General features: G+C 44.2%; 1 non-coding gene across 1 annotated transcript; it reads right to left on the reverse strand.

The window, feature by feature from the left end:
* Positions 1 to 11644: 11644 nt before the first annotated feature.
* Positions 11645 to 11751, reverse strand: LOC131244765 (small nucleolar RNA R71). The gene has a single exon (XR_009170542.1). It is a non-coding gene; the product is annotated as a small nucleolar RNA R71 (small nucleolar RNA).
* Between the last annotated feature and the right edge of the window lie 444 nt (positions 11752 to 12195).

Here is a 12195-nt window from a genome sequence, read left to right on the forward strand (position 1 = left end):
TCTATCATGCATTGGCGGAAGAAGGAAGGAGAGATCTCGAGGTGGGTGATTTTATTTATTAGATTTGATGATTTGAGGGCCCACATGTGGTGGGACCCATTTAATGCATGTATTGAGGGGCCCATAGTGGTGGGGTCCCTCCATCACCGCTGTCTCCCTCTCTCTTGATGTGTGGCCCATCCGATGATGCATGAATGTGATCCATGCCGTCCACTACGTGGGATGCACCGCTGTCCAAGTGAGGCCCACCTCGCTGCCATGTCCGGGGTCCACCGTTGTTGTCTGTTTGGACTGCCCCAGACCGGGAGGAAATCACAAATATCAGCTTCCATTCAAGCTGGTGGGCCACCACGTGGACCCACTTTGATGCAAGTGTTCTTCTGCACTGGACGTTGGCGTGATGCCCACCTTGAAGCTGTATTATATGTATGTGTTGTGCCCCATGCTGTCCAGTAGCTGGGAGCCCATGTGGAGTATCTGGTTCACCTACGTGGGACCCACTCTTTTTGGCAAGGAGCGGCTAGTGTACAACAGCTATATAGTTGCTATACTAACGTTAGCAGGTGGGTCTGATTTTTTAATCCCCACCATCCATTTCATAGCAACAAGCGTTGTGGGTCCCACTAGCCAATCAGCTGGAGTGTGGACGCCAGTAGGTCCTCTGGACCATGCAAGAGGTATGTGTTATATACCATCTCGTCCATCCCTTTTTTTAAGCAACAGACGTATGAACCCACCTCACACGTGCTGCACGTGTGGGTGGGACCCACCTTGATGTATCTATTCTACATCCACTCTATCCGTACGCCACAGGACGGTGGGACCCACATGTATGCTGCTGCATTCACGTCAACATGCTCAGGCGGTCCCATCATGAGATATGTGTTATGATCCAAACCATTTGTCCATTTGCGGCCCCCCACCCACTGTACGTGTGCAATATCTGCACCGTTCATCCGCTGTACAGGCCCTGCCCTGACGTATTTGTAGTCACGTCGTCCATCAGGTGGAACGTGCGGACCCCACCTTGATGTGTGTTTCGTATCCAGGCCGTCAAGGGCCTGGACGATGCTGTATGTAATGTATTATACATTATATAATATATTACATGTAATATATAGTGTTATATTATATATTATATTATATTATATATATTATATATTATATCTGGTGGGCCCCACCTTTAATATATGTATTTTGCATATGCACTGTCTATCTAGACGGTGCCAAGAAGGCACGTTGTTGCGTGTGAGGGCCACATGTGTGGGAAACACATGAAGTATATGTTATATCCCTACCGTCCATCTGCTTTATCCAAGCTGTCCAAATGCCTGGACGTGATCAAGGACCCCACCAATGTGGCTGCTGTACTGGCATCAGTCAGTGGGTCTGATTTGGGGTAAGTGTTACATTCACACGTCCATCCATTTGGCAGGAGGGGCCCACCATGATATGTGTTTCATTCACGCCGTCCATTAGAAGGTGGGACCCACCGTGAAATATGTGTTTTGCCACACCGTCCAGACCCTGGACGGTAGGGCCCTCATTTGATGTATGTGTTATATCTCACCATCCATTAGCAACATTTTGCTACTGTGAAGATGTCAGTACGTTTCATGGGTCCCGCCTTGATTGTATGTATTTTGTATCAGCCGTCCATCTGACAGGCTATGTGGGGTGCACCGTGATGTATTTGTGACCCACACCGTCCAGCCATCAAGTGGACCTCACAGTAGAAAACATTAGAGAATTGAACGGCTACCCTTGAAACCCTTTTTAGGTCACAGAGCTTTGGATCTGTATGAAATTTGTTTTACCTCTTATTCAGGGCTTTGTGACCTTATAAACAGATTGGATGGAGAGTATACTGTGGGCCCTACCTTTATGTCTTTATGGCCCATCCGTGGGGCCCACCTGGATGTATTTGTGGCCCATTCATGAGGCCGACCCTGATGTATTTGAGGCCCATCTTGTAGGGTCCACTCGTTGTATATTGAGGCCCATGCGTTGTGGGCCATTATGATGTATTTCCGGCCCAGATGGCAAGGCCCAATGTGATGTATGAGTGGTCGTTACATTGTGTATGAATCCCTTATGTGGGCCACTCCTTGGGAGCAATGTTAGTTAGATGTCCACATTGATGGGCAATGATGGCTAGATGTCCTCATTGTGACCATCTCTTAGGCCTTGTTAAGCCAATTCTTACCGATTCTGATTGACATAACCGATTTGCCGATTCTGATTATCGATTGATTTCGATTGTCATGACCGATTGCCTATACTGATTAACATGACCGATTTGCCGATTCCGATTATCGATTGATTCCGATTGTCAAGATCGATTGCCGATTCTGATTGACTTGACCGATTTACCAACTCCAATTATCAATCGATTCCGATTATCATGACTGATTGTTGATTCCAATTAACATGACCGATTTGCCGATGCTGATTATCGATCGATTTTGATTGTTATGACCAATTGCCAATTCTGATTTACGTAACCGATTTACCGACTCCGATTATCAATCGATTTCGATTGTCATGACCGATTGCCGATTTCGATTGACGTGACCGATTTGCCAATGCTGATTATCGATCAATTCCGATTGTCATGACCGATTGTCGATTCTGACTGACGTGACTGATTTGCTGATGCTAATTATTGATCGATTCCGATCGTCACGACCGATTGCCGATTCCGATTGACGTGACCGATTTACCGATTTCGATTATCGATCGATTCCGATAATTGAGGCCGATTCTGATTTGTCGAGGCCGATTATATAGGCTGATTCTGATAATCAAGGCCAATTCTGATTTGTCGAGGCTGATTATATAGGTCGATTCCAATAATCGAGACCGATTCTGATTTGTTGAGGCCGATTGTATAGGCCAATTCCGATTGTCGAGGCCGAGTATCGAGGCTGATTCTGATTCGTCGAGGCCGATTGTATAGGCCTATTCCGATTGTTGAGGCCGATTCCGAGTGTCAATTTCGATTGTTGAGGCCAATTTCAAATGTCAAGGCCGATTTTGATTGCCGATGCTGATTGTCAAGACTTATGCGATGTTTACGCGGCCCATATTTGAGGCCCATTGTGATGTGTATTCAGGCCGTGTTTAAGTTTCAATGAGATGTGTATGAGGCCTATGTGATGAGGCCCATTGTGATGCATTTGAGGGCCAGGCGATGAAGCCCATCGTGATGTATGTTAGGCCCATCGTGATGTGTATTAAGTTCTTGACTGAGGCTCATAGTGTTGTATATTTGACCCTTGTGTGAGGCCATGGATCTACTATATGTTAGGCTCTATGTGGGTTATTCCTTGGAGGCAATGATGGTTAAATGTCCACATTGTCGAGGCTGATTATTGATGCCGGTTATTGATATTGATTATGAGTATGTGACAGCATAGCATCATGATACATGTCCATACGCATCATCTGCATGTTTGATATGAGATTTGGTTGACCGTTGCATATGCCATGGGGCAGGTTGTTCATGGAACTCCCTGATGGGCGGAGTTGCCCCACATGAGTGCACGGTATGCGCAGGATCAATGCATGATTGGACTGTGTGACTCATACATCTCGCATTGTGTGATTATGATTACTGTACGCCCTAGCGACATCAGGGTTGTAGCCTCCATATGCATATCGTGGATGGCTAGATGGGACACCGAAAATTCATTCTACATGGGGTGCTATAGATATCCTTGGGTGAAAGTTCCAGAACCCTCTTGGTTCCAAAGGTTGCTCCAATGTCTAGACCAAGTAGATGCATGAGAGCATGGGGGCCGTATACCGATAGGCCGCGTCGCCCACTGTGTCGTGGTCGGTTGGAAGGGGGTACGGTCTTACCTGCCCGAGAGGAGGGGGCAATGCTAGGCTGAGTCTGACCAGCTCGAGGAATGGGTTCGCTATCGACGAGCCGAGTCCGATATTGGCAGGCGGATAGTGAGGTCTCTTTCACTCACCTTGTTGCGCGCGATGGGGCGGCAACCTGGTTTGGAGTGTAATAGACCCCGGTGATTTTCCAAAGAGTAACCGTACTGATATGTGGACTGATCGAGCAGGAATTGCATACTCATTCATTCATTCACTATCCACTTAGGCTGGTTGTGCGCAATTATTTGTTACGTGTACCTTCGCATGGCTAAGATTTCGGTCGGGCGCGCGACTAACCTGAGATCAGGAATTTACCACGTTGAGTCTGACTATACAAATTTAGGTATGAGACTGGTTTCGATAGAAGTCCCTTGTGATAGACCCCATAGCCTGCGATACTACGTACTATCATCCCGACTTTACACTCCAGCATGGTCATTTCATTCGCACTGCATATTGCATTGCATCCGCAGTACTTAGCATTTTGGGTTACTATGTTTCTGCACTTATATAGCCTAAACGGACTTAGTAGGATTTACATATTGCATTTTCACCATCAGCATCTAATATTTGGCTCTCTTTGACTCCTCATTTGTATAACTGATCTGTATTGCGTACTCTGATATTGTATGACTAATGGACTTACCAGTATAATTCCACTTACTCTAATATCTTATCTTGTCAGTATTTCCATTTATTCCATTGTATGATTTATGGCATTGTATTGCATACTTGACACTTACCTTATGCACACACTTACACCACCCTCTAAGCTTTCTATAAGCTTATGCACGATAGATGCATGCAAGTGATGTTAGGTTGCAGCAATGTTGAGCTTGGAGCGTGCAACGGTCTTGTGGAGCTTGATTTTCATTGATGTATTTTCCTTTTAGCATTGTACTCAAATGATTATATTAGTGGATATGTGATGATGATGTTGCCTTTGTAAATTGGGTAATCTTGTGGTTATCTTATTACAAGTTAAATGTACATTGAAAAATCCTCTTTATAGGATCCCAGGATCGGAATCTGGCGTATGGACGCTAGGAGCCGAGAATGTGGTACTACGGAGGCTGTCGGCACCTGGTTCGGCGATCGGGATTCCTGTGAATCCGATTTTCCAGGTTTGAACCGTGACACTACTCCTGCCCTACTTGCCTTAGAGTTGGAGGAGTCATCGACATACAACTTTCAGGGGATTGGGTCGGGCGTTGACTCGGGAGAAGCGGTGGTCAATTCTTTAGTAGGCTCAGTATTCCAAGCCCTTGAATCTGCTCGTGGTTTCACTTCAGCAATGAAGTCGACCACGGCTTGCCCCTTAACTGCTAATCTCGGCTTGAATTGGATATCGAATTCGCTGAGTTCAATCGCCCACTTTGTGAGTCGGCCTGAAGCTTCTGGTTTCTGTAGGACCTGACATAGTAGGAGATCAGTCATGACGATAATTGTATGAGCTTGAAAATATGGCCGAAGTCGTCGCGAGGAGACAACCAACACTAGGGCCACTTTTTCCAGGAGTGGGTATCTCATCTCTGCTGGTTGTATTGCTTTGCTGACGTAATAAACCGATAGTTGTTTCCCTTCGAGCTCCCGTATCAGTGCCAAGTTAACTACTGCCTCGGACATCGTAAGATACAACAACAGGGCTTCTCCTGGCTCGGGTTTCGATAAGAAGGGCGGAGACCTGAGGCAAGACTTTAATTGCGGGAACGCTGTTTCGCATTCTTCCGTCTAATCTACCGTTTGTCGTTCCTTCAATTGTTTAAAAAATGGGAGACATTTATCGGTGGCTCGGGAGAGGAAACGATTGAGTGCCGCTACTCGTCCAGTCAATCTTTGTATGTCTTTTATAGTTTTTGGAGACTCCATGTCGAGTAATGCCTTAATTTTCTCCGGATTTGTCTAGATTCCTCACTGGCTGACTAGGAATCCGAGGAACTTTCCAGAGCTCACACCAAAGGCACACTTGCTCAGGTTTAACTTCATTTGGACCTTACGTAAGATCAGGAACATTTCTTCTAGGTTGGCTATATGGTTGGTTGCGTGTACACTTTTGACGAACATGTCGTCAATGTACACTTCCATGGTTCGGCCGATCAATCGAGTAAAAATTTTGTTAACTAATCTTTGATAAGTCGCTCCAGCATTTTTCAAACCAAACGACATCACTCGGTAACAATAAAGACATTTGTCGGTGACAAAGGTGGTCTTAGATTTATCAGATTAATGCATTACAATTTGATTGTACCCTAAATAAGCATCCATAAAACTAAGAAGTTCGTGCCCCGCAGTGCTATCCACCAACTGATCGATCCTCGGAAGAGGAAAACTATCATTTGGGCAGGCTTTATTCAGGTCGGTATAGTCAATACAGCCACTCCACCTTCCATTGGTTTTTTTCGCAAGTACGACGTTGGCTACCCATTCCGGGTAGTATATCTCTTCTATGAATTTGGCCTTGAGGAGCTTGCTAACCTATTCTTCCATGATTGCGTACCTTTCAGGACCGAGCGGACGTCGCTTCTATCGGATCGGCTGGTAGGTTGGATCGATGTTAAGTCGATGTGTGATAACAAATGGGTCAATTCTCAGCATGTCTTCATGGCTCCATACAAATATGTCAGCGTATCGCCCGAGTAGGGCTATCAGACTGTTTTTTAATGGCGATCATAGAGACGAGCCAATTTGTACCGTTTTAGATCCATCAGTCTCAACCAAAGGTACTGAAACAAGGTCTTCCACCGGTTGCCCTTGCTCATAAGTTTCGACTCGGGGATCCAGTGACTCGATCATTAATACCTCGATCGGGACTTTTACAGCTGTTGCGTAGCAGGGTCTTGCGTCTTGCTGATCCCCTTTAACGATTCTCACTCTCGCCTCAGTCAGAAATTTTATAGAGAGATGGTATACCACGACTTGGAGGAGACTCAGAGAGGGTCGGCCAAGTATCGCATTATAAACGGACGACTGATCGACTATCAGAAAGTCGACCATTACTGTCGCCTGATGTGGAGGGTTTTCAGCAGTAAGTAGTAGCGAGATGATACCTTCTGAGAGTATTTGTCCTCCCGAGAATCCGATCAATGGGGTACGCACCAGCCATAAGGTCGATCGTCAATACCCATTTTGTTGAATGCCCGAGTGAACAGTACGTCAACGGACGATCCTGTGTCGACGAGTATGCAAAACACCCTTCGGTTTGCGATGGTTAGAGTGATAACTAATGCGTCATCATAAGGATGATGGATGCCTCGAGCATCTTCATCGGTGAACGAGATGTAATATTTTTCTTTCTTCTTTTCCTTCGAAGGCCGAGCTATGATTAGGATCTCGGACTCGGGTCGACTGATGCTCTTGGCGTGACTTTTCTGAGCATTATTTAAACCGCCTCCGTCGCGGGGACCACCGATAATAGTCCGGATTTCCTTCGTGGGTCGGTTGTCCCCCGAGCGTTCTTCCGTTGTCCCGATTCTTTCGACGTGTTCTCTGAGTCAGCCTTCTCGGATAAGCTTTTTGATCTCTTACTTCAAGTGATAACAATCACTCGTACTGTGACCATGATCGCGATGGTAGTGGCAATATTTATCCTTATTCTGTCAGTTCGGATTATTCCGAAGCTTATTCGGTCAACTGACAAATCCTTCACTCTTGATTTCTATCAGCACCTGCTCTTGAGGTTTATTAAGCGGGGTGCATGTAGAAAACCTTCGGTCGGGTCGCTTGCCCGACTTGCGTTCATCGCGTGTTCCGTCGTCCTTACCCTTCTTTCCTTCGGTCGAGTCAACTTCCTTTTTAGCTAACTTTTTGGCTGAAGTTTTTGTGTTCTGGGCGGCCTCACGCAAGTTTTTTGTTTCCTCGGCGTCCGCGTATTTATATGACTGAGTCATGAATTCAGCCAAAGTTTCAGGCAGATTTTTGTCAAGGGATGCCAGAAACGGCTTATCCCTAACGCCTTGCATGATGGAATTGAGTGTCGTTTCATCTGAATGTTTCCGAACTTAGAGTGATTCAAAGTTGAAACGTTTGCTGTAGTCTTTCAGTAGCTCTCCTTCCTTCTGAACTATGTTGTTCAGATGCGCAGGGGGCTTCAACTTCTTCTTCCCGCCAATGAAATTGGTGAGAAAGGCATCGCTGAGTTCCGCGAACGTGCTAACGGACTTTAGTTTCAGCTGCTTAAACCAAAGTCGCGCTATGTTGAGGGTCAAATATTGCATATAAGACCCAGCTATTGCCTGGATTTATGAACATGGTACCGTCTAATATCCCATTTTAATCATGTTTGTGTTGCAAGGTGGAATTGCGAGCTGGGACTGGATCGGGATGCTAAAAGCACGGATTTAACGTTCAGAATGCACCAAGGCAAGGGACGGACTCAAGGGGACCAAGATCTATGGAATTACACGCCAGGGATCTGCGAAAATCGAGGATCTGAAACTCAAGCTGCCTGAAAGTCAGCCAGAATGCAAGATCATGGGGTTCCCACCATCCGTTCAGTTCAAAACTTCATACATGGCCAGGGCCCCACAAATCCGTACACATCAAAAATCATCCATTGGATCGCTGTGGAAGTGGCCCAACGGACAGATCAGCCCACAATTTACTGATCTGGGGCCCACCTGATCTCTTGATATACCTCATCTTCGGTCTCAACACCTTAAATCATATGAAGAACCAGATGGACGGAGGAGATCTTGTACATACACCATGATGGACCCCATGTGTGCATTGCATGTGCACAGTGTGCACGTGCACCAGCCGTGCACCCATGCACTCAAAGTCGGTCAGCAGGCGCTGACCGACAAAAACTCAAACTCGTTAAAAACGCAACAGCGTTAACGCTGTCCGTCTTTGGATTTGCTTAGTGGGCCCCATTCATCATGTAATTAGAAGATCCGTGCCGTCCATTAAGATTTCAAAGGCCTTATTACCAAAGCTTAGGTGACAGAATTTCAAGAGATAGAGTATATCATATTTCAACCGACAAAACGGACGATGGACGGCAGTTAGAAGACTCCTGTGGGCCACGCATAAATCAATCCAAAACCATCCATTCCCTAATGGATTTTCGAGAGGATCATAATGGACGGATTGGATTTCTCAAAAAGATAGCTAATTGGGGCCCACCATCATCACAGCGCAAGAAGAGCGAAAGCTCTGTTCGCGCGTGACCGAAAGATCCGGGCAGTTTTGTATCCGTGGCCATGATCGATTCGATGGTCTAAACCGTTCAGTAGTCTCCAACGACCCAGCTAATGTAGACCTAGGAGAGTGAATTTGAAGAGAGCTGCATGATCAGTTTTTCATCGTCCAAACGCAGTTCGGACGACGGTCTAAAAAGCTAAGGAGGGCCACATAAAAACGGACGAAAAACGGTCATGTTCGACTGGTTTTCCATGTACAATCCAATGAACGGACCCGATCTCGCGAGAAACACCAAGAAATTGGCCCACCATCATACCAGCGCAAGACCGTTTCGCAGCCTCCGCACGCCGAGAAAACCGGCCGCTGTGGGCCATTATGTGATCAAATACAAGATCAGATTGATTATCCAGACCGTCCAAAAGGTGGATAGGAGGGTTTTTACCTTTCTTATGCAGTTGTAATTCGCGGAATGGATGACCATTCGTCTCGGTTTCAGTTCAAACGTAGGATATTTGTGCATTGTTGCTGCGTAAAACAGAGACTCGTGTCCGGCTCTTTTACAAAGTGTAGTGTGTAGAGAAGGTAAGGAGGGACCTAGCATCTCCGGGATGTTATTAAAAGAAGGCCTGGGCTGGATGTGGAGGGGAGTTTTTGGAAGGAGCTTTGGCTGGACGTCAGGGAGAGAGGAAGAGAAACAGAGAAGAGTCTTTCTTTTAGAAGTTTTTTTTTTATGTTTTTATTTTGTTATTAATTTTAAGAAAATAGCCTAATCATATCTTTTCTAGGCTAACCCTCTTAGCTAGGGCTAAGAGGTGAAGCCTGTAGCGAGATGGGAGATTCTATTCTATGCTTTTAATGTAAATTCATGAACTGAATTTGTTTTTAGTTGATTATGGAAGGAATATTTTTAGTCTTTAATGGTCTATTGTGACTGAAATTACAATGGGTCTGCAATGGCTTTGAATATTTCCTTTTCCCTTTTTATGTTTATGACGTCAGGAAGCCCTGTTGTTCACCATCGTCTCCTGGGCATGGTAGGATGATGGTACCCGTCCTAACCTTCATAGCATGTTGATTGGTTGGTGATTAGTTTAATTCTGTTGTTAACTTTGTTTCTTGGGCATGGTTTAGTGATGGAATCCATTCTAATTCATATACCTTTCATCTCATGAAGACTAAATCAAGTAAGTTCAGTTTGATTTCCATGATTCTTGATGCAAGCATAAGATCTCCCTGATCTCTACAAGTGAATCCTCTGAATCCCTAGTTTCCCTTCCCTGAATTGTTTAAAGTTTTAGATAATTATTCCACAATTATTCCTTAAATTCTATTTGATTTAGATTACATCTTAGTCTAAGTTCTAGTTCTACTTAGTTTCAGATAACGCACAGGTATCAGTCCCTTGGGATTCGACCTCGGTCTTACCGAGTTTATTACTACATCACAACCCTATACTTGGGGAGTGAACAAGTTTTTGGCGCCGTTGCCGGGGATTGACGGCTACGTTTTCTGAAATTAATTAGTTTTAGAATTACGTCAAGATTAGGGTTTTACTAACTTTAGGTTAAAAGTTTTTATTTTATTTTTAGAAACTAACCTGTTTTCCTATTTTGTAGGATCCTGAAATAACTTTTAAATTGGTAATCCCTTTCTAATTCTTCTACTTTTTCTATTTTTAGAATTATTATTTGAGTTTTAGAAATTTTCTTATTCTGAGCTTTCTTTTAATTTTAGAAACTAACTCATCTTTCCTTCATTTTTAGAAACTCTCTAATTCTGGTACTTTCCTTTTTAGAAACTAACTTTCTTATTGTGTAGGCTTTTAAGGTAGAAATTTCTAATTCAGTAAGCTTTCTCTCTACTTTCTATTTTTCAGTTCTCTTTTAGTAATTTACTTTCTAGTTTAGACTTTTCTTCTTTTAGAAATTGACTTGTTTGTTTTCTTTTGCAGGTCTTTAACTTAGGGACTTCAAGTTGGTAATTTCTTTCCAACTCTCTCTTTTTTTCTAGATTTTCTTTTCGTTCGAATTTGATTGAGGGCTGCGAGTGTTTCATGCCCAAGTGGGCCCGTGACAACACTCGACGTCTCTTGACTGAAGGAGGATTGGTTGAGGGGTTGACTATCCATCACAGGACTAGACACCACTCGAAATCCCCTGAGTTAATTGAAGTTATGGCTGAAGACCAACCTCCTCTACTTCCACCCAGGGTGGAGGATACCCAAGATGAGAACGAGGTGCATCAGGCACCCTCGCCTCGTACTTTACGAGATTATCTACAACCGGCGGGAGTGAGTACGCCCTCATACATGATTTTTCCTGAAAACACATGACAAATGGACATCAAGCCAGGAGTTATCCAACTCCTTCCCAAATTCCATGAACTTGAAATGGAGAGTCCATATTTACATTTTAAAGAGTTCGATGAGATTATAGCTACATCATGTTTTCCTAATGTATCTGAGGATACAATCAGGCTGAAACTCTTTCCTTTTTCCTTAAAAGAGAAAGCTAAGATGTGGTTACATTCACTGCGTCCTAGATCCATTGGCACATGGAACAACATGCAGAGAGAATTTATAAAAAAATTCTTCCCACATCATAAAACGATTACCCTCAGAAAAGCAATCATGAACTTTGCCCAAAAGGAAGATGAAACATTCTTCCAATGTTGGGAAAGGTTCAAAGATTTGGTCAGTTCATACCCGCAACACGGATTTGAAACGTGGCGCATTACAAATTTTTTCTATGATGGACTGACATCTTCCATGCGCCAAATGGTCGAGATAATGTGTAATGAAGAGTTCATTAATAAATATGACGACGAGGTATGGGACTACCTCGACAGTCTGGCTGAAAAAACACAATCTTGGGACTACTACCCAAAATCAAACACCACGTCTAGGCCGACTTAATTAAAGGAGAAAGGTGGATTATATCTCTTGAAAGAAGAGGATGATCTCAAGTGTAAAGTGACTACGCTCATAAGAAAAGTTGAGGCCATGGAAGGAAAGAAGGATAAGGTTAATGAAATTATTTGCGGCATTTGTGATTGCAACATTCATACAACTGAAAATTGTCCTATAATACCCGCCTTTCGAGGAGTGTTGAATGAACAAGCTAATGCCGTAAACAACCATCAAAGACCTTTTACTGGACCTAA

Source organism: Magnolia sinica, chromosome 4 (genome assembly GCF_029962835.1).
Source record: "Magnolia sinica isolate HGM2019 chromosome 4, MsV1, whole genome shotgun sequence".
Classification (NCBI taxonomy): domain Eukaryota; kingdom Viridiplantae; phylum Streptophyta; class Magnoliopsida; order Magnoliales; family Magnoliaceae; genus Magnolia; species Magnolia sinica.